Here is a 21946-nt window from a genome sequence, read left to right on the forward strand (position 1 = left end):
TTCTCACAGTTCTGGAGGCTATGAAGTCCAAAATCAAGGTGCCAGGAAGTTTGTGTCTAGTGAGGGCTGGTCTCTGCTTCCAAGATGGTACCTCAAAAGCTGTGTCCTCCTGAGTGGATGAACACTGTGTGTTCAACTGGTAGAAGGAGACAAAAATAAACTTCCACATTGTTTAAGTTTCTGTTTATGCCACTGAAACTAATCCTAACCAACTTATTTGATTAATTGTTTTTTAAATAATATAAGTAGGCTGTGCACAGTGGCTCATGCCTGTAATACAAGCACTTTGGGAGGCTGAGGGGAAAGGATCTCTTGAGGCCAGGAGTTCAAGGTCAGCCTGGGCAACACAGCAAGACCCTGTTTCTACAAAAATTTTGAAACTTAGTTGGGCATAGTGCCATGCACCAGTAGTCTCAGCTACTCAGGAGGCTGAGGTGGGAGGATCACTTGAGCCTAGGAGCTCGAGGTTACAGTGAACTATGATCATAGCACTGCACTCCAGCCTGGGTGACAGAACAAGACCTTGTTTCTTATTTTAAAAAATTTAAAAATATATATATACACACACACATATATACTATTTATATATAAATTATATATTATATCTGAATGTATTATAATTATAAAAAATTCAAACAGTAGAAAAGTATTAGGGTAAAATGTGGAGTCTCTTTCACTAACCTCAGTTTTACTTCCCTTCACCAATATTATATAAACACTGTGAGCAATTTAATAGACATAGGTCCAGATTTTTTTGGTCCAATATTATGTTTGCCCCTGGCGTGTTAGATATTTTTCTGTAGGAGAAGCAAGATTCCTCCTGAAAGAATATTCCTGTTTAGACTAAGTCTTATGTATATGAATATATGTATTTGCATACATGTGCATTCATGAAATTATAACAGAAATGTACATTTGATACATATGTGGTTTTGGTTTAATAAATAGGAACATACATAGGTTTTGCTCTGGAGATTGCTTTCTTCATTTGACAATATGCACTGATACTCTTTCCTTCTCACTAGAATTAGAAATACATCATTCATCTTTTTTTTTTTTTTTTTTTTTGAGACGAGGTTTCGCTCTTGGTGTCCAGGCTGGAGCACAATGGTGAGATCTTGGCTCACTGCAACCTCTGCCTCCCAGGTTCAAGCGATTCTCTTGTCTCAGCCTTCCAAGTAGCTGGGATTACAGGCGCCTGCCACAACACCTGGCTAATTTTTGTTTTTTAGTAGAGACGGGGTTTCACCACGTTGGCCAAGGTGGTCTTGAACTCTTGACATCAGGTAATCCACCCGTCTCGGTCTGGGACCGAGTGCTGGGATTACAAGCGTGAGCCACCGCACCCGGTCATACATCATTCATTTTTTTTTTTTTTTTTTTTGGATTAATGCTTCAGAGTAAATTCTTTAAGTTCCTAGGCAGGTTTTACAGATCTCTTTCATCCATGATAAATGGTTGCTAAATTATGATTCTGCAAAAGTAATCCCGTAAACAGACATCCAGGTAAATTTTACAACCAGTGAAATTCTTAGGCCAAAAAACAAATAGCCAGACAAATCAAACCTACACACTATGAATTAAAATGAAGCCAGTGTTAGGGTTTCTAAAAGAACCAGAACAGGAAAGATTATTCAAACAGAAGATACTCATCCTTCTCTTCAGCTGGAAGATTAGTAGGCTCCAACACCTCTCCAGCTGCTCTCCTTTGTTCCAAGTCCTTCTCAGATTTTTCCTTTAGAATCTTTTTCTTCTCCTGTATTTTCTTTAACCTATAGCACTCTTCTTACTCTCTCTCATCCAGCTCTGTGATGATATAAGCAAGAGTACGTTCAATCGGGGAATGATGACATGTTCAATGGCATTTACATGCCTGTTGGTTATCTTAATAGCTTCATCCAAAGTAACAAAAGAAGTCTGCAGCGAAGCTAGTTCCACCAGTAGTTCCACTGCTTTGGCATAATTCCTCTTTAATTTAGCCAACTGTTCCCCACCTCTGGCTAAACCAGTCAGTTCATAACTGTCAGTTCCTTCATGGTAATGTTCAAATACTGGCAAAGTAACACCTGCTACATTATCTTTCTTCTCTCGAATCTTCACTTGGGCTTTATTTACATTTTGGATAACTGTAGTGCTGAAGTCACCTGCTGTGAACTTGGCTTCAGCTAGTGAAAAGGCAGCTTCTCTCATCACTTCGCCCATCAACATTTTAGTCTCTATTATCTTCTTTAGGATCTGTCGAAATCAAAGAGTTAAGGCGTCAGATTTTTTCTTCAGGAGGTTTCGACCTGTCTGTGCTCCCTTTAAACAAGCCTTCATGATGGTCTGTGCCATTCTCGACGGAAAGATTTCAATTCGGTCTTTGCCCGACATTCTGAAGATAACTGTTCGGCTCGGGTCCCCGGCCGGGCAACCGAGGCTACAACAGCTCCAGAACTGGCCCCCACAGTGACTTCCGCTATGGGAGTCAGCTGGTTGTGTCACTTGACCCCTCTCGTTGCTATGAGACAGCTCATCATTCATTTTTTAAACCACTTCATGTTATTCCATAATAGAGATGTAACTATTTCATCGTATCTTCACAAGGGACATAAAGATTGACTACCTCTTCAAAACATGCTCGAAAGGTAAATTCAACGTATTATCAAGAAATATAAGAAAGCATGTTGATTAGGTGTAGCTTCTATGTTTAATAATAAATTTTATTCTTATTCTCCTTCGATATTTTAGACTTGTTAGCATGGCTTATTAAATCAGTTTAGTTCAGTTATGGAAATATCAAAGTTCAAATTCAGTAAATTTCAATATTAATTTCTTATTAACAGTTCTGGTTACTTATAAGTAATATGATTCTACCCATGTATTGTATTTTTATAGCAAACTCATATTTTGGATTGTGTATTACTATCCATAAATTTACACATGTACTTTCATAATTTAATTGTGGTTAGTGAGTTTTTGGCAGCAGTATACAATAGGTAGATTAAAATTAATTCTGAACTGATGCTAGAAGAAAGATTAGTTCACATATTGCATCTTGATAATAGTGCTGCTTTGTGCCTAAGGTATTGCTTAGCTATTCATATCCCTGGGTAATACCACTGGTAGGCTGGGTACGGGGGCTCACATCTGTAATCTCAGCACTTTGGGAGACCAAGGTAAGTGGATCACCTGAGGTCAGGAGTTCAAGACCAGCCTGGCCAACATGGTGAAACCACGTCTCTCCTAATAATACAAAAATTAGGGCTGTGTGCGGTGGCTCACGCCCGTAATCCCAGCACTTTGGGTGGCCGAGGTGGGTGGATCACAAGGTCAGGAGATCGAGACCATCCTGGCTAACATGGTGAAACCCTATCTCTACTAAAAATACAAAAAAATTAGCCGGGCATGGTGGCAGGCGCCTATAGTCCCAGCTACTCAGGAGGCTGAGGCAGGAGAATGGCCTGAACCAGGGAGATGGAGCTTGCAGTGAGCTGAGATCACGCCACTGCATTCCAGCCTGGGCAACAGAGAGAGACTCCGTCTCAAAAAAAAAAAAAAAAAAAAAAAAAATTAGCTGGGCTGGTGGCACACTCCTGTAATCTCAGCTAGTCAGGACGCTGAGGCAGGAGAATCAATTAAACCCAGGAGGCGGAGGTTGCAGTGAGCCAAGATCATGCCGTTGCATTCCAGCCTGGGTGATAAGAGAGAAACTCCATCTCCAAAGGAAAAGAAAAGAAAAAAGAAAAAAGAAACTGTTAGTAAGCAGAATATTAATCTATATGCTTTCACATCATAATGGTTCCTTTTACTTCATGTATTTTTGTTTATGAAATTCTGTAAATCATACAAGCTACAGATGGTGACAGCAGTAGAAATATAAACTTTAGCACACTTGTGTATGCATTAATATGTTCAAAATATATAAAGAAATAGTATTTATATAAATAAATACATATAATTTTTAGATCATAATCAGAGGTTAACATGGGTTACCTTTGAGGGAGAGGAAATAGGAAAGGTGATATGCTTGGCAGACAAAGAGGATATGGAGAAGTAATCTTCCACTGTATTAGTCTGTTTTCACGTTGCTGGGCAATTTGCAAAAGAAAGAGGTTTATTGGACTTACAGTTCCACATGGCTGGGGAGGCCTCACAATCATGGTGGAAGGTGAAAGGCATGTCTCACCTGGAAGCAGACAAGAGAAGAGAGCTTGTGCAGGGAAACTTCCCTTTTCAAAACCATCAGATCTTATGAGACTTATTCACTATCACAAGAACAGCCTGCCCCCATGATTCAATTACCTCCCACTGGGTCCCTCCCATAATACATGGGAATCCAAGATGAGATTTGGGTGGGAACACAGCCAACCCATACCATTCCACCTCTAGCCCCTCCCAAATCTCATGTCCTCACATTTTAAAATGAGTCATGGCTTCCCAACAGTGTCCCAAAGTCTTAATTAATTCCAGCATTAATTCATTTCAGTGTTAACTCTAAAGTCCACAGCCCAAAATCCAAAGTCTTATCTGAGACAAGGCAAGTCCCTTCCACCTATGGGCCTGTAAAATCAAAAGCAAGTTAGTTACTTCCTAGATACAATGGCAGTACAGCATTGGGTAAATACAGCCATCCCAAATGGGAGAAATTGGCCAAAACAAGGGTGATACAGGCCCCACGAAAGTCTGAAATCCAGTGGGACAGTCAAATCTTAAAGCTCCAAAATGATCTCCTTTGCCTCCATGTCTCACATCCAGGTCATGCTGATGCAAGAGGTGGATTGCTATGGTCTTGGGCAGCTCTGCCCCTGAGGCTTTGCAGGGTACAGCCTCTCTCCAAGCTGCTTTCACGGGCTGACATTGAGTGTCTGTGGCTTTTCTAGGTGCACAGTGCAAGCCATCCATGGATCTACCATTCTGGGGTCTAAAGGATGGTGGCCCTCTTCTCACCGCTCTACTAGATGGTGCCCCAGTAGGGACTCTGCATGGGGGCTCCAACCCCACATTTCCCTTTCACGCTGCCCTAGCAGAGGTTCTCCATGAGGGACCTGGCCTTGCAGCAAACTTCTACATCTTCTGAAATCTAGGCGGAGGTTCCCAAACCTCAATTCTTGACTTCTATGCACCCACAGGTTCAAAGCCATGTGGAAGCTACCAAGGCTTGGGGCTTGCACCCTCTGAAACAACAGCCCAAGCTGTACTTTGGCCCCTTTCGTTCATGGCTGGGTTGCAGGGTATGAAGTCCCTAGACTGCATACAGCAGAGGGACCCTGGGCCCAGCCCACAAAACCAGTTTTTCCTCCTAAGCCTCTGGGCCTGTGATGGGAGGGGTTGCCATGAAGAACTCTGACATGCCCTGGAGGCACTTTCCCCATTGTCTTGGGGATTAACATTCAGCTCCCCGTTACCTATGCAAATTTCTGCAGCCAGCTTGAATTTCTTCTCAGAAAATGGGATTTTCTTTTCTAGCACATTGTCAGGCTGCAAATTTTCCAAACTTTTATACTCTGCTTCCCTTATATAACTGAATGCCTTTAATAGCACCCAAGTCACCTCTTGAATGCTTTGCTGCTTAGAAATTTCTTCTGCCAGGTACCCTAAATCATCTCTCTAAAGTTAAAAGTTCCACATATATCTAGGGCAGGGGCAAAATACCACAAGTCTCTTTACTAAAACATAACAAGAGTCACCATTGCTCCAGTTCTCAACAAGTTTCTCATTTCCATCTAAGACCACCTCAGCCTGGACTTTATCATTCATATCACTATCAGCATTTTGGGCAAAGTCATTCAACAGGTCTCTAGGAAGCTCCAAACTTTCCCGCATATTCCTGTCTTCTGAGCCCTCCAAACTGTTCGAACCTCTGCTTGTTACCCAGTTCCAAAGTTGCTCCCACGTTTTCAGGTATCTATTCAGCAGCACCCCACTCTACTTGTACCAATTTACTGTATTAGTTCACTTTTATGCTGCTAATGAAGACATACCTGAGACTGGGCAATTTGCAAAGGAAAGAGGTTTATTGGACTTACAGTTCCTCATGGCTGGGGAGGCCTCACAGTCATGGTGGAAGGTGAAAGGTATGTCTCACATAGAAGCAGACAAGAGAAGAGAGCTTATGCAGGGAAACTCCCCTTTTTAAAACCATCAGATCTTGTGAGACTTTTTCACTATCCCGAGAACAGCATGGGAGATACTTGCCCCCTGATTCAATTACCTCCCACCGGGTCCCCCTACAACACATGGGAATTCAAGATGAGATTTGGGTGGGGACACAACCAAACCATATTGCCTCCCCAAAAAAATCCTGTTTAGATTAAGTTTTATGTTTATGAATATATGTATATGCATGCATGTACATGCAGAAAATTATAACAGATAGAGTATTACATATATAAATGTGTATTTTTTTATATGTACTGATTTGTAGAATAACAAGTATAAGTGGTATGAGGTGAAAGAAGCAGTTTGTTCATAAGTGTGTAGTATGATTCCATTTCAGTAAAAATTAACAAAAACATGCTTGTATGTGCATGGGCATATAGTAATATGTGCTCATATATGTATGCTATACATATATATGCTATACATATATATATGTATGCTGTTATATATGTGTGGAAGCAATATGTTTGGGATGATACACACCCTTGCAATAACATGAACTACCTCAGGGAGTAGTATAGATGACAGAGACAATGGGGGAAGAGGAGCAATGTTACCTTAAAAAAAATCTTTGCATCCTATTACTGGTTACAAGAGGCATATAACATTATTTTTAAAATTTTAAATAAATATGTTAGCAACCTTTGCATGGATGGAAAATTTTAAATAAGTATGAAAATACCGATTGCATATACCTTTTGAAATTCTACTGATAGGGATTTATCCTACATATTTACATATACAAACATTTATGACACTCATAGCACCATTGTTTTAAAGGTGAGATGTTGGAAACATCCTAGCTATTTAACTACAGAGGAATGGCTAAATAAGTTTGGCTCATTCAAAGGATACCATGGAAGAGCAAGGCTTTGCATAGTATTTTGATATGAAACTGTTAGAAGCACCTTTATTTTGAATAGCCTCTAAGAAGAAGTTGGATAGAAAGAGTGTAAATGAAATATTCTGATTAATAACAGAATCTATACTATAAGATGGTGAATTTCTGATCAGAAAGGTGAAAAGTTCATCTACAGCTTAAGTGGACAAATTTAATTTTCTATAACATTCATATCTGATAGATTGAATAAACAGGTACGATTTCCTTAAGAAACATGCTTTATAAGCATTATGGTCATTACATTCTTTAAAGTTAAGGGTTACATTCCTGGGAGATTAAATAAAAACTGAAAAGTTAACAGTTGACTTGCCTGAGGAGCTGCTTGTTCTTCCTCAGCAAATACTGAAGAGAAAAATAATGTAATATAACAGAAACAGAGCAAGCATCTGATAAACATGTAACGGCAACAGGGAACACACAGGACTTTGCCCTACCTGGGTGGTGTCCTTTGTTCATTGTACTTCTGAGGTTGCCAGAATGTAAATGTTCATTTCACTATCTCAACTGAGCAGAGTAATAACCAGAATCGTACTGTGAATTCTAAAAGCTCTTGGATCAAGAAGATTGTGTCTTTCCAAGGTTTGCATCAAATATCATTGTGACCTATACCATTTTTTTTAAATATTAAGTGAAGCTTAATCAAAATTTTAGGTTTAAAATACAAGAGTCATTAAAAAGATATATTGTTAGGTAGAAAAACATGCAGAATAGTATGTTGTTTCATTTGGAGGGGAGAAAAAGAAAAGAGAAAATGCTTAATATAACAATTTTTATTTGTATTACTTCATGTAAGAACTTCTTTACAACCACTGATTTTCTTACTTGCTTTCTGAGCAATGTAGAATTTTAGTCGTCACTTCACCATTCATTTCTTGTTATTAATCCATTGCCATTTTCCCAGCTGAAAGAGGAAACTTCCTTTTAATTTCCTAACTCATTTTGAAACAATTTCAACTTACAAAAGTTACAAAAATAGTAGAGATTCCCATATACCCTTTACTGTGTTTTCCTGAATGTTAATGTCTTACTATCACTATAATGATCAAAAGCAGGTAATGAGCATCGATACGTTACCATTCACAAAACCAGAGACCTTATTCACATTTTGCCAGTTGTCCCACTGAAGACCTGTTTCTGGGCCAAAATCTAATCCAGGATCCCACATTGCATTCAGTTGTCACTTCTCAGTCTACTTTAATCAGAAATATTGCTCAGTCTTTGTCTTCCAGTACCTTGACACTCTTGAGGAGTACTGGTCAGTTGTTTTGTAGAATGTTCCTTGACTTGGGTTTGTCTTCTGTTTCAGCATGATTAAATTCAGGTTACGTATTTTTGGCAGGGACACTACAAATTGATGTTGCATCCTTCTCTGTGCATCACTTCAGGAGGCACTGACATCCACCTGTGCTTTTACTAGAATGTTAACTTTGTCAGCAGGGTTCCTCTACCATAAAATTATTGTTTCCCTGATGCAGTTAATAAGTACCTCATGGGGAGACACTTTGAAACTATGTAAATGTCTTGTGTTTTCATCATACTTTAGCTCACAGATTTGATCATCCATTATTCTTTTTCAAAATTACAGCTTTATTAAGGCACAACTTAGCCACTCATTTAAGTGTACAACTCAATGAGTTTTAATAACATTTATACAGTTGTGCCACAATCATCCCAATCCAGTTTGAGAACACTTTCACCATCCCAAAAAGTTCCTTTGAGTCTGTGTACAATTAATCTCTTTAGCTCAGGCCCGAGGTAACCATTGGTCTGCCTTCTGTCTTTGTTTATACAATACACTGAATTTTTTCTCATTATTTACTTGCTTGACTTTTTACTCTGAAAAAATATTAGTTTATGAATAAGAAGACAATTTCTAACACATCGTTTGGTATGTGACACAGGAAGGACACCCACCAACCTGGAAGTCAAGAGAAATGATGGATTTTTTGGTGTCAGATTAAACAGAAACTTTGAATATTCTAGATATTAGCAGAACCTAAATTTTCCAGTTGCCTTAGATCTTCAGTTAATTCACAAAAGTAATTCCAATTAAATTCTTTCTCTGAATTTATAAAGTCAAAGGCATAACCTTTGATCCTTATAAGCACAAAGCAATTTTGATTTTATCATGTCAACATGTCTTAGAAAAATGGTAAGGTCCAGGGGTTTTGTTTCTTTGTTTTTTTCTTGTTGTCATTTTGTTTTGTTTTCCTTTGGTTTGTTAGTTTTGAAGGCCTTCACTTTTTGGTTTACTGTTTTAAAATTATTTTCTTCCGGAGCCAATTTTATTAACCCAGTGAAATACAGTTTCAAGGACATTGTGTCTTACCCATACCCTCCAAGGTATGTTTTCTATAATAAGGCAATGTTGTTAAAATCAGGATAATTTTATTTTCAAAAATGTATATATCTAGCATCTCTCAAAAGAAAATCCTTAGATCTAGCAGTACATGGCCCAAGTTTCCACAGCTGGAGCAAGTAGTGGCCATCCACTTTAGACAGAATGTGTTCTTCAATTTGCCAAAGGCTCCACCTATTCCCTATTGAATCACACCACAACTGCTTCATTCTTGTAAGCTCCTTATCTAGCCCTGTTGAACACTTGAGTTTGTTTATTTATAAATTTTTATATTTTATATATATATATATATATCTGTATAACCACAACAACAGATGTATGCATATTAAAATTTAACTATTTTCCATAGTTAAATTTTGGCAGGGGTACTACAAATTGATGTTGTAGTATCAATTGGCAGGGATACTACAAATTGATGTTGCCAATGCCCCACCTATTCCCTATTGAATCACACCACAACAGTTTCATTCTTGTAAGCTCCTTCTCTAGCCCTGTTGGACACTTGAGTTTGTTTATTTAGGCATAGTAAAGTAAAGCTCACTAATGTTAAATTTACAGGTATCCTCCCCAACACATAAATACCCCATACACTCTACCGTTTCTGTCTCCCCACACTTCCAACTTTTAATTTTGGTTAGATTATTTCTTTTTCATTATTATGACTATGTAAATAATATCCACAGATGAGCTTTATAGTATCCTCTGATTCCTTTTTCATTACTACTCAACTTTTTATTTTCCCTGAAATTAATAATTTTATGAGTTACAATTTTTAATGAGTTTTTATTGTAGTTTTGGTTGCCTAATACCATATATTTATCATTAATTCATTCCCAAGCTCTTAAAAAGTTGCTTAAATATCCTTTTCATATGTTCAGATGAATCTAGTATTCTTTTAATTTCATTTTCTTCAAGAAATCTGTCCTAGGGTCTTGTGATTCGCTCTGTGTTGGAATTGTTGCCCTTCATGTTACATGCACAACTCAGGGATCTTGCTGCAGATTCCCTTTTCCTCCGTCTTGTGTTAATTCTCTTGATTCCTAAATCCTATGTCTTCTTCTTTCATAATTTATACCTTTATTTTTGTGGAGCACATCCTCTAGTAGCTTCCTGAGAAAAAGTGTGCATCGGGTAAACTCTTTGAGACCTTATATATCTTAAAATGTTTGTATTGAATACATAGATTCAGTTGATGGGTTGGCTGGTTTAGTAATCAGGCTCCACTAGTCTGTGCTACAGCAACATATCCCTTATGTCTCAGTAGCTTAATATGGAGGAGTTTATTTCTACTAGCATCCCAGACCAAAGCAGGCCAGCCAACACTCACACAAGGCTACTTTCATCGGGCAGTTCCAGAAGTTGGAAGTCCTTCACTTCAGCTGTCAGAATGAGGGGATAAGAGTGAGAGAAGGCACAACTACTCTTAATTGTCTCAGACTAGAAGTGGCTTCTTATCCCATTCATACTCCTTTTGTGACTATTATTCATACGATCTGGCCTAAGTCCACAGGGACTGGCAAATGTAGAGATGAATATTTGTTTACTTCATATCCTCTGACACAGTGAAGTTGAGAATTCTGGACTGGAATTCTTTTCTCTTTCTTTTTCTTTCTTTTTTTTTTTTTTTGAGATGGAATCTCACTCTGTTACCCAGGCTGGAGTGCAGTGGCACAATCTCAGTTCACTGCAAGCTCCACCTCCCAGGTTCAAGTGATTCTTCTGCCTCAGCCTTCTGAGTAGCTGGGATTATAGGCATGTGTCACCATGCCTGGCTAATTTTTGTATTTTTAGTAGAGACGGGGTTTCACCATGTTGGTCAGGCTGGTCTCAAACTCCTGACCTGGTGATCCGCCCTCCTCAGCCTCCCAAAGTGCTGGGATTACAGGTGTGCACCATCGCGCCCGGCTAATTTTTGTATTTTTAGTAGAGACAGGGTTTCACCACATTGGTCAGGCTGGTCTCAAACTCCTGACTTGGTGATCTACCCTCCTCGCCTCCCAAAGTGCTGGGATTACAGGCCTGAGCCACCATGCCCGGCCTCTTTTCTCTTTTGAATGTGGTAGGCACTGCTCCGTGTCTTCAAACTTCCAGTCTCCCAAATTGCTGGTGAGAAACCAGTTTAATTATTGACTTTTGTGTATGACTACTCCCTGTCTTCCGAGCACAGAAACACAGGATTTTCACTTTGTGTCCAGTTTTTATAGGCTGAATTGTGTCCCCTGCCCCCCATTCCACCAAAATTCACACAGTGAAGCCCTAACCCCCAGTAATCTCGAATATGACTGTATTTAGACGTGGCCTTTTAAGAGGTAATTAAGGTCAAATGAAGTCTAATGGGCAAGTCTTCACCTAATATGACTGGTGTCCTTTTAAGAAGAGGAGACGAGGACGCAGGCAACACTGAGCAAGGGAAGACAATATGAGGACACAACTAGAAGGCAGCCACCTGCGAGCTAAGGAGAGAAGCCTCAGGAAAAAACAAACCTGCTGTCACCTCGATCTTAGACTTCTAGCATCCAGAGTCATGAGAAAACAAATTTCTGCTGTTCAAGCCACACAGTCTGTGGTGTTTTGTTACGGCAGCTCTACCAAACGAATATATCAGTGTTTTAAAATTGCACAGATAATATGCTTTGGGATGGGTCTAACTCCATTATTATTATTATTATTATTATTATTTTATATATATATATTTTTTGGTCACTCAAGTAGTCTCTTACAATCTGAGAACTCATGTCCTTGGATTTTCTTGAATTATTTTATTGATGATCTCCTTTCTTCTCTTCTTTCTGTTGCTCTTTGGGGATCTCCTCTTACTTAGATGTTGGACTTCTTATTCTGTACCCATAAAAATAAAAAATAAAAAGTTTTAATTGATTCACATATTTAAAAAATATCCACAGAGGCATAAAAGGAGATATTGCACCCACGAAACAGTCTTATGCTATTTTAGAAAGGGACATTCACGAAACAGAAAGGGAGCTCTGGGAAATTTGAGCAATATATAATAGCAGAATAAAAAATTCTTTATTCTTCCTTTAATTCTTTCTGTTCAGTTTCTAACTCTTATTTTCTATATTTTTGCTCTGCTTACTGGGAGATTGGCTCAAGTTTATCATCTAAACTTTCTCTGAAGTTTTTATTCTGCTATTATGTATTGTTCAAATTTCCAAGAGCTCCCTTTCTGTTTCTTCAATGTTCCTTTCTAAAATAGCATAAGACTGTTTCGTGGGTGCAATATCTCCTCTTATGCCTCTGTGGGTATTTTTTAAAGATGTGAATCAATTAAAAGTTTTTATTTTTTATTTTTGTGGGTACGTAATAGGTATTTATGTTTATGGGGAACATGAGATTTTTTTTTTTTTTGAGATGGAGTTTCACTCTTGTTGTTCATGCTGGAGTGCAGTGGCGCAGTCTCGGCCCACCGCAACCTTCGCCTCGCAGGTTCAAGTGGTTCTCCTGGCTCAGCCTCCCGAGTAGCTTGGATTACAGGCATGTGCCACCACGCCCAGCTAACTTTGTATTTTTAGTAGAGACGGGGTTTCTCCATGTTAGTCAGGTTGGTCTCACACTCCTGACTTCAGGTAATCTGCCCGCCTCAACCTCTCAAAATGCTGGGATTACAGGCATGAGCCACCGCAACCCGCAGGTATTTTAATGCAGGTATACAATGTGCGATAAGCAAATCCAGGTAAATGGTATATCCGTCGCCTCAAGCATTTATCCTTTTTTTGTGTAACTAACATGCCAATTATACTCCTTTAGTTATTTTAAATGTACAATAAATTATTATTGACTGTAGTCACCCTGTTGTGCTAGCAACTATCAGATTTTATTCATTCTATCTAACCATATTTTTGTACTCATTAACCACCCCACCTCCCACCACAACTACCCTTCCAGCCTCTGGTAACCATCTTCCTGCTCTATCTCCTTGAGTTCTACTGTATTCATTTTTAGGTCCCACAAATGAGTGAGAACATGTGAAATTTGCTTTTTTGTGCCCGGCTTATTTTACTTAACATAAGGTCCTCCAGTTCCATCCATGTTGTTGCAAATGACATTTCTCATTCTTTTTTACGGCTGAATAGTATTCCATTGTGTATATGTACCACATTTTAAAAAATCTATTCATCTGTTGATGGACGCTTAAGTTGCTTCCAAATCCTGGCTATTGTAAATAGTGCTACAGTAAACACGGGAGTACAGCTATCTCTTCCATATACTGATTTCCTTTCTTTGGGGTATATATCTAGCAGTGGGATTGTTGAATTATATGATGGTTCTATTTTTAGTCTTTAGAGGAACCTCCATACTGTTCTCCATAGTGGCTGTACTACACTTTATGGATATTAATAATAGTTTTCTTCTCCCAGCATAGTCTTGGTTAGTTTCGAATTATTTTCTTTGTTTGTTTGCTTTGGTCTCTACCTTTTATGCTGGCAGTTCTCCTCAGATATCCGATAATCTTTGGTAGTGTATTCAAATTTAGGAGTGAGGTACTAAAAAACCTTCTTGGAAGTTCTGATCCCACGAATGAAGCTTCTTGTCCACCAGCTTCAATTTGGGTCATCTGGGTGGGCCATTTAGTTGGATCATTCTTCACATCAGAATCTTTATGTCTTTCCTCTGGAGGTGTTCAGATACCCCAGAGTATAATTTTCTAATCTCTAGTGGCCTGGAATTAGAATGGGGGTAAAAAGACATGGTTTTGTTGGGTTATAAATGTTCCCATAAATGTTCACCACCCCTTCATTTATATTACTGAACTCCATCCCCAAATGTGCCAAATATTCTCCAGAAAGTAACTTTCTCTATTACCTTATCCAGCCTCTGCCAGGCTGGGAGAGGGGCCATTATCTGGCTATACAGGGTTGAAGAGAGGATGTAGGGATCTAACAACTACTTATACAGACTGATAACCTAATCCTCCTATTTTTGACCCTAGCTTTATCCCCATTTTCAGCAGTATCTGGCATTTGGAAGCTGTTTGGGAGGTCTATGATGTAGTCAGGTACTTCCGAGTTTTCTCCAAGACAAATTTAGGGATCATCTGTTTCAGGTGTGTTACCTCTTGTCTATATGGCTTCTGAATTCCAAAATCTTGTTGTTCTTATCTTCCTTTCTAATTTCATCATCATTGTGGGTTTCTGCCTTTAAAAAAAAAAAATCCCTTTACTGTCATCTTATTAGGTTTCAGAAGAAAGCCAAAGTAAATGCATTTCTGTAATTGATCACCTCTACTCAGTAGTCTATTTTGCATTTTTACAAGGAAATGACAAGTTGACACAGGAGTGTTTGAAGACAAACAGGCCTGCTTTATAATTTTGCTACTGGCCATCCCTACATTCAGTGCATTTGGTCAACAATTATGTCCACAAAACAGAAATTTATCTGAGGAACCACAAGTCATTCACTTTTATGGTTCACTTGTCAACTGTAAGGGAAACTCTAACTGCTAATAACTTTAACTATATAGCCAAAGGGATCTTGTAAAACTCTTCCTACCTTCCTAGCTTTAGTCTTTGAATATAGTTCAAGGTTACGACTAACCCTCCCTAACACTTGATTTTCTTCTGAAATACCAAAACCTCCCATTTTTGAGCGTTCAGTATGTGCTAGAGACTGGGGTAGGCGCATTTACATGCATGATCCCATTTAATCCTCCCTAAAATCTTATAGTGTCCGGGCCAGGCACAGTGACTCATGCCTATAATCCCAGCACACTGGGAGGCTGAGGCAGGCAGATCATCTGAGGTCAGGAGTTTGAGACCAGCCTGGCCAACATGGTGAAACCCTGTCTCTACTAAAAATACAAAAATTAGCCGGGCAAGGTGGTGCGCACCTGTAGTCCCAACTGCTCAGGAGGCTGAGGCAGGAGAATCGCTTGAACCCAGGAGGCAGAGGTTGCAGGGAGCCAAGATTGCAACCACTGCACTCCAGCCTGGGCAACAGAGCAAGACTCCATCTCAAAACAACAACAACAACAAAAAAACCCTTATAGTGTCCATGTTATTATCTGTATTTTACAAAGAGGAAAATCGAGGCTCTGAAAAGTTGAAGGATTTTTTCAACTTAACACATCTATTAAGTGGTGAAACTAGGGTTTGAATCCAAGTCAGCCTGACTCCCAACCACTTTCCACTTCATTATGTTGTCTTAATGATGACTTCTCGCCAGGACTTCTCAAGTGTTCGTTTTCATGTCCCTAGCTCATTTAATTACTTTTAGTTCCTTTTTCATTTTCCAATCCAGTCACCTACACTATTTACCCTATGTCAGTGAATGACATCCAGTTGGTTCAGTATTTCAAAATTTCTGGCCCACCTTCTCTTCTCATCTGTATCTGGCTACCTTTTTATCCACCTTAGATATCATTTTCTAGGAAAGATTCCAGGACTTCCCAAGGATTGACTTTGTACTTTTCATATGCTTTTACAGCACAAACAAAATCCTGTTTGCCCTATCAAAGTAGCAATTACCAAGTATAGAAATTATCTGTTTGCTTATCTATTCCCCAACTGCACTAGGCTCCTAAGGACTGTGGCAATATTCCTCTTATTTATGAGTCATATCTACAGCCTAGTATAGTGCCTGGCACATAGCAGGTGTTCACTATACATTTTGTTGAATGAATGCATAAATGAATGAGGTTGCACACATACCTCTGTGACATAGTTTGGATATTAGTTCCTTCCAAATATCATGTTGAAATCTGATCCCTAATGTGGGAGGTAGGGCCTGGTAGGAGGTGTTTGGGTCATAGGGGCAGATCCCTCATGAGTTGCTTGGTGTCATATGGTAGGACTGAGTGAATTCTCACTCTAATTTCCTGTGGGATCTGGCTGCCTAAAAGAGAATGGCACTCCTCCCCTCTCTCTTACTCCCTCCCTTGCCATGTGACATGCCTGCCCTGCCTTGGCCCCCCCCCATGATTGGAACCTTCATGAGGTCCTTACCAGAAGCAGATGCTGGTGCCATGCTTCTTGTAGAGCCTGCAGAACCGTGAGTCAAATAAATGTCCTATCAAATGACCCAACCTCAGATATTCCTTTATAACAATGAAAAATAGATTAAGACACTCTGTATTTATTAGTCCATTCTCACACTGCTAATAAAGACATACTCAAGTATGTCAAGTATGTCTTTATTACTCAAATACTGGGCAATTTATAAAGGAAAGAGGTTTAATTGACTCATAGTTCGGGGAGGCCTCAGGATACTTACAATCATGGCGGAAGGGGAAGCAAACACATCCTTCTTCAAATGGCAGCAGCAAGGAGAAGTGCTGAGCAAAAGGGGGAAAAGCCCTGGGTAAAACCATCAGATCTCATGAGAACTCACTCACAATCATAAGAATAGCAGCATGGACTAATTGCCCCCATGATTCAATTACCTTCCACTGGGTGACATGTGGGGATTATGGGAACTACAATTCAAGATGAGATTTGGCGGGGACAGAGCCAAACCATATCACATTCTGTCTGAATTATTAATAAAATATTTTCTAATCTAAAGTAATGTTCCAATGATATTTTAGCATTTACCAAATAGAATTCCATAAAAGAAAAGTCTTTAGTGCATATTATTTATTATTCAGGGTGTAGATACTATTTTAACTTCCACATTCTAAATTATAGTGTGGGTATCAATCTATGAAGTAGGTGCTGACAAGTTTTCAACATTATTTAATTTTATGGTAAAGTTTTAAATTTAAATTTTTATTCAAATATGAACGAAAAGACCATTTTATTCTCAGGTAAAAAATCTATCATGCTTCGATGCTTTTCACTTTAATTGAAAAGCAAACTCATTATATAAAGTACAATGCAAGAAATATTCAGAAAAGTATTCGTGATCTCCAGTTGTTACTGTACCTAGATTTTTCTTGGGACCTATGTGATAAAACTTGTCATGACTCCTGAAGAAATAGAAGTTCATACAACTGTTATCAGAATTTATGTAAAATGTTTCTCAGAAAATGTGGTTTCTCCAGCTCGAACATTCTATGACTCTAAGCCAAATTGAAAGAGCAGATTGATGGGATAAAACACAAAGTATGGAAATAAATAATAAACTGCTTCCCTGAAAAAGCCTACCTCTGTACATTGTTTAAAAATTGGAAAAAATCTAACTTCTGTTTTCTGACATTCAATGCAAGTCATTAGAGTAAGGTGAGAATCTTCCTATGGATTCAGATTGAAATCAGGGATGGTGTGGGGAGGCCATAGTCAATCTCTGAGCTACCCTTGAGGGAAGAAATTAATTGATCAAATATCAACTGCCCAAGTATATTCATACGATGGCCATCCAGTAACGAGAATGAACAGTCTCCAACTAAAGGCAACAATATAGATGAATCTCAGAAACATGATATTGACCAGACAGAAAAGATTCCACTTACATAAACTTCAAAAGAAGATAAAACTGATCTATGGCATTAATAGTCAGAACATTCATTATCCTTGAGGGAACTAAACTGGGAAGCCACATGGTAGGGCATCTGGAAGCTAGTAATGTCCTCTTTCTTGATCTGTTATGTTGGTGTGTTTATTTCATTAGATTTATTGAGCTATACATTTACCACCATGTACTTGTCTCTGTATGGTTTGCATTGAAATAAATTTTACCAATAAAATAAAAAATCAAAATAAAGTATTAACTGTTTACTGTTTTCCAATAATATACTCCTCTTTCCAAGAGGCCCCCAATACAGGCAAAAGTGCCCTGAATTATGACCCCAAATATAGCCTAATGGCATGATATCTGAAACTATAGTAACAGGATGTTGGGGGAAAAAAGTTTCACTGGGATAATCAAATACAACAAAAGGGATATTCCAAAACCAGATCACCATATGCAGACCTTATAATGAAAATTCTGAGAACCATTTCCGTGCTTATTGGATTCCACAAGATTTTTGAAGAGATTTTTTGGGGGAGGATTTTATCAAGGAGAATTCCCACTTTTGTTTATAGGGAAGAAAGAGGGAAGGGCTGCTACTTCTTCCAAGGCTTCTTAAGATACCTTTCAGAAAGCTTAAATGACCATTTTCATGAACTTAAATGGAGCTGGAAGACCCAGAGGATACTGCCTGACTCTGGCCCAAGGATGTTAATGTAGCCTGGTGCACTAGGGTAAGGTGGTGTTGGAATCAGCAAGGCTTCTCGGGCCAGGAAAGTCATGAGCATTTTCAGTAGAGCTGATGTGTGCCATGTGGGAGAGATCCAGCCAAGGGTCATTTGGGGTTCTGTCCAACACAATCACTTAGAGAGTAGAGGGCCCTACCAGCAGGAAACTAGACGGGGGCTACAAATGCATCACAAGTAAACACCAAGAATGCATGCAACTAGAGATGTATGATAGGAGAGAAGTCTTCAGGGAAACAATCTTCCAAAGGACCCAAGCAAGCCCTAGAAAAAGCATCAATTTTGGACAGCCACCAGGCATAGAATGTGCAAAACCGGATTACATCAGTGTCCATTCTGTAAGAGCTTTCTTGTTCCTTACCATTCCTCCAACAGCAAGAGGTCAGAAACTGGTGGGCCAGCTGGGATGGGAGAAGAAAAGAGAAATGACACAATGTGGAGAGAAGACACCAACCATACCTCTTTTCTTCTCTTTCCCACCACAAGTGGACAGCCTGAGGCACACACCAACTGGGGGAAGGTTTGCCATTAAAGACAAGGTGGAGTTTTGATTATTATCTTGGCTAGTAAAAGTCATGGGGTCTGCCCACTATCGTATGGGAGGGGCGAGGATTACACCTACTCAATGCGCTTTGAAGAGGCACTGGGAAACCATAAGAAAGATGTGGGTTTTTTCTTTGCTTTACTTTTGTTTTGTTTTGTTTTTGAGACAGGATCTGGCTCTGTGGCCTAGGCAGGAGTGCAGCGGCACCATCACAGTTCTCTGCAACCTCTGTCTCCTGGGCTCAAGTCAACCTCTCACCTCAGCCTCCCGAGTAGCTGAGACTACAGGTGCATGCCACTACCATGCCGGGCTAATTTTTTTTTTATTTTTTGGTAGGGATAGGGTTTTGCCACATTGCCCAGGCTAGTCTCAAACTCCTGGGTTCAAGTGATCTGCCCCACTCAGCCTCCCAAAGCGTTGGGATTACAGGCGTGAGCCACAGTGCCAGGCCAAGATATGTTTTTATTTTACCTACTAGTAATACATTCACTGTATGGGTTACATAGACATTTACATTAGGATACTCAGTTTTTTAAAAGTTTATTGTTAAACAATGATCTACTCCTGGAGAGAGAACCGTTTCAGCATCTTAAGTTCACAGTATGCCTTCCTATACCAGCACTAAGCTCCCCTGTGACACTGTGCTTTTCCTTCTGAGCTCTGTTCCCCATGTTAGGCACCTTACCTCTCAAAATACCTACTTATTTGACCCTGTGCTTCTCTGAGCTCTGTGCCCCATGTTAGGCATCCTATCTCTCAAAATACCTACTCAACTGCTAGTTTTGCAAACAATTCCTCTCAACTCTGTTCAAATAATCCAAGCTAAAATTCAAGCTAATAAAAGTTTGTAATCACATCTTTTAGGAATATTTTCCTTTTATATCATGACGGTCAAGCAATGGTTCACAAACTTTAATATGTAACAGAATCACTTGAGGAACTTGGTATACCTATAAAGGCCAATGCTTCATTTACTTCAATGAGTCTGGGTCTTTGGGTTTGTTATCAGTTCTCCAGGGAATTGTGATACTGCCAAAGTTTGAGAGCCTCTGTCTTTAAAAGACACAAATTGCTAATGGGTGGGGCATAGATTTGGAGACATGGCAGTCATGTCCGCTGGATCTAACATCCAGAGTTGACCTCTTACTCTACACCATCATCACGCTGCTAAATAGTTCACAAGAATCACAGAGATCATGCAGTTGGATTGTGTCATGGTATCATAACCAGTCTCTGCTCCAGCCCAGTCAATTGAGAGTGATGAACAAGAGCACATAGCTTGCTTTTCCCTCTCTGAAAATGTCCTGGTGCTTGTCATCATCTCTGAATTGTTATGGTGTTATGTAGGGAAGTGAGTTGGGGTGAAGTGAGCTGGAAGGCTATTAAAGAATACTAAAATGGGAAAAAGGTATTTCAAAATATTGTATAAAATTTGGTCTGATGCTGAGAGATAGCAGGGACCAACAACATTTCTAAAGATTCTATAAACCTGCCTGGGTTTTGTCCTCCAAATGGTTCAAGGTATTTAGGGAGATCAAGTTACTTAAAGATAGATGCCCCAAAGTAGTCACATATTACTTAAAAGGTGAATATAAATCAATAAGGAAAACACTAAGACCCTAACAGACAAGTGGGAAATGACATAAACATACACAAAAGAAATTATAACTATGTAGTGAACTAATATGGAAAAATATTCAACTCACCTAATAAACACTTACATAAAAATATTTTGAAATGTACTTGTAGCTTATTAAAGTTGCAAAAATGAAAAAAACTCAATGAGGGTTCCATGAAATAGAATTTCTTATAACCTTGCTTATAAATTGGTACAAACCAACAAAAAACAAAATTATGTTTGTAATATTTTATCTTTAATTTTTGTCTTGAAAACATACACACCATGAATTTCTGCTTACTTTTCATCAAGATTAACCAATTTTTTTATTATTATTATTTGTAGTCTGATTTTAATAGAAATTACTAACAGCAGCAGCAGCGGCATCATTATTGATGACTCTCTAAGAGTAAGTTGTAGACATCATACTGTTCTATCCCTTTGCCCTAAAGAATTTAGTGTGTATTTTCTAAGAATAAGGATATTCTCTTTCATAAATGTATTGCTGGAAAAAGGGGTCCTGATTCAGACCCCAAGAGAGGGTTCTTGGATCTCACGCAGGAAAGAATTCAAGGCAAATTGCAGAGGGCAGTGAGAAGAGAGTTTATTGAAAGTTACTCAGTTACAGAGTAGAACATCTTCAGAAAGCAAGAGGAGGAATGCACCATATTTGTTTTAAACTATTCTTATATGGAGGTCTTATCTAAGTAAAAGTAAGCTAAGTTATGTCTACGTGTGGGTGGGCTGACAGCATGACAAAATTTAGTACCTTGTTAATTTAAAGAACATTACCCTTGGGCATTTTAGTGGGTAAACCCATCAAAGCATGACTATAATCACCTTAAAAGCATATATTGCTATGTAATATTGAGGCATCTAGACATTCTGCTGTTGGAGGAATTTGTCCTTGCAAGCATTACTAAGCTGCTTCCTTAGCCATAAATGTCTTATGACCATGGGATGTGACTGGCAAGGAATGTGTCTCGCTAGCTTTAAGATGGAGTTGATTTTAAATTGTGTCACCCTGGCTCTCCTACGCCCCTGTTTCCTTAACTGCAATATGAGTATCAAATTCAGGAAATATAACGTTGATACAGTGTTCTTATCAAATACAGAATTCATATATAGATTTTGGTGGTTGCTCCAACATATTATTTATAGTATTTTTTTTTTTCCTGATCCACGATCCACTTTTTTTTCCCTGATCCAGGACTCCTCATTGCCTTTAGTTGCT

The 21946-nt window shown here is 38.9% G+C and overlaps 1 pseudogene across 1 annotated transcript; it reads right to left on the reverse strand.

Annotated features, from left to right (window-relative positions):
* Positions 1-1560: 1560 nt before the first annotated feature.
* LOC101021826 lies at positions 1561-2693 on the reverse strand (annotated as a pseudogene). Its single transcript, XR_004177848.1, has one exon. The product of XR_004177848.1 is annotated as a V-type proton ATPase subunit D pseudogene (transcript).
* Between the last annotated feature and the right edge of the window lie 19253 nt (positions 2694-21946).

Source organism: Papio anubis, chromosome 13 (assembly GCF_008728515.1).
Source record: "Papio anubis isolate 15944 chromosome 13, Panubis1.0, whole genome shotgun sequence".
NCBI lineage: Eukaryota > Metazoa > Chordata > Mammalia > Primates > Cercopithecidae > Papio > Papio anubis.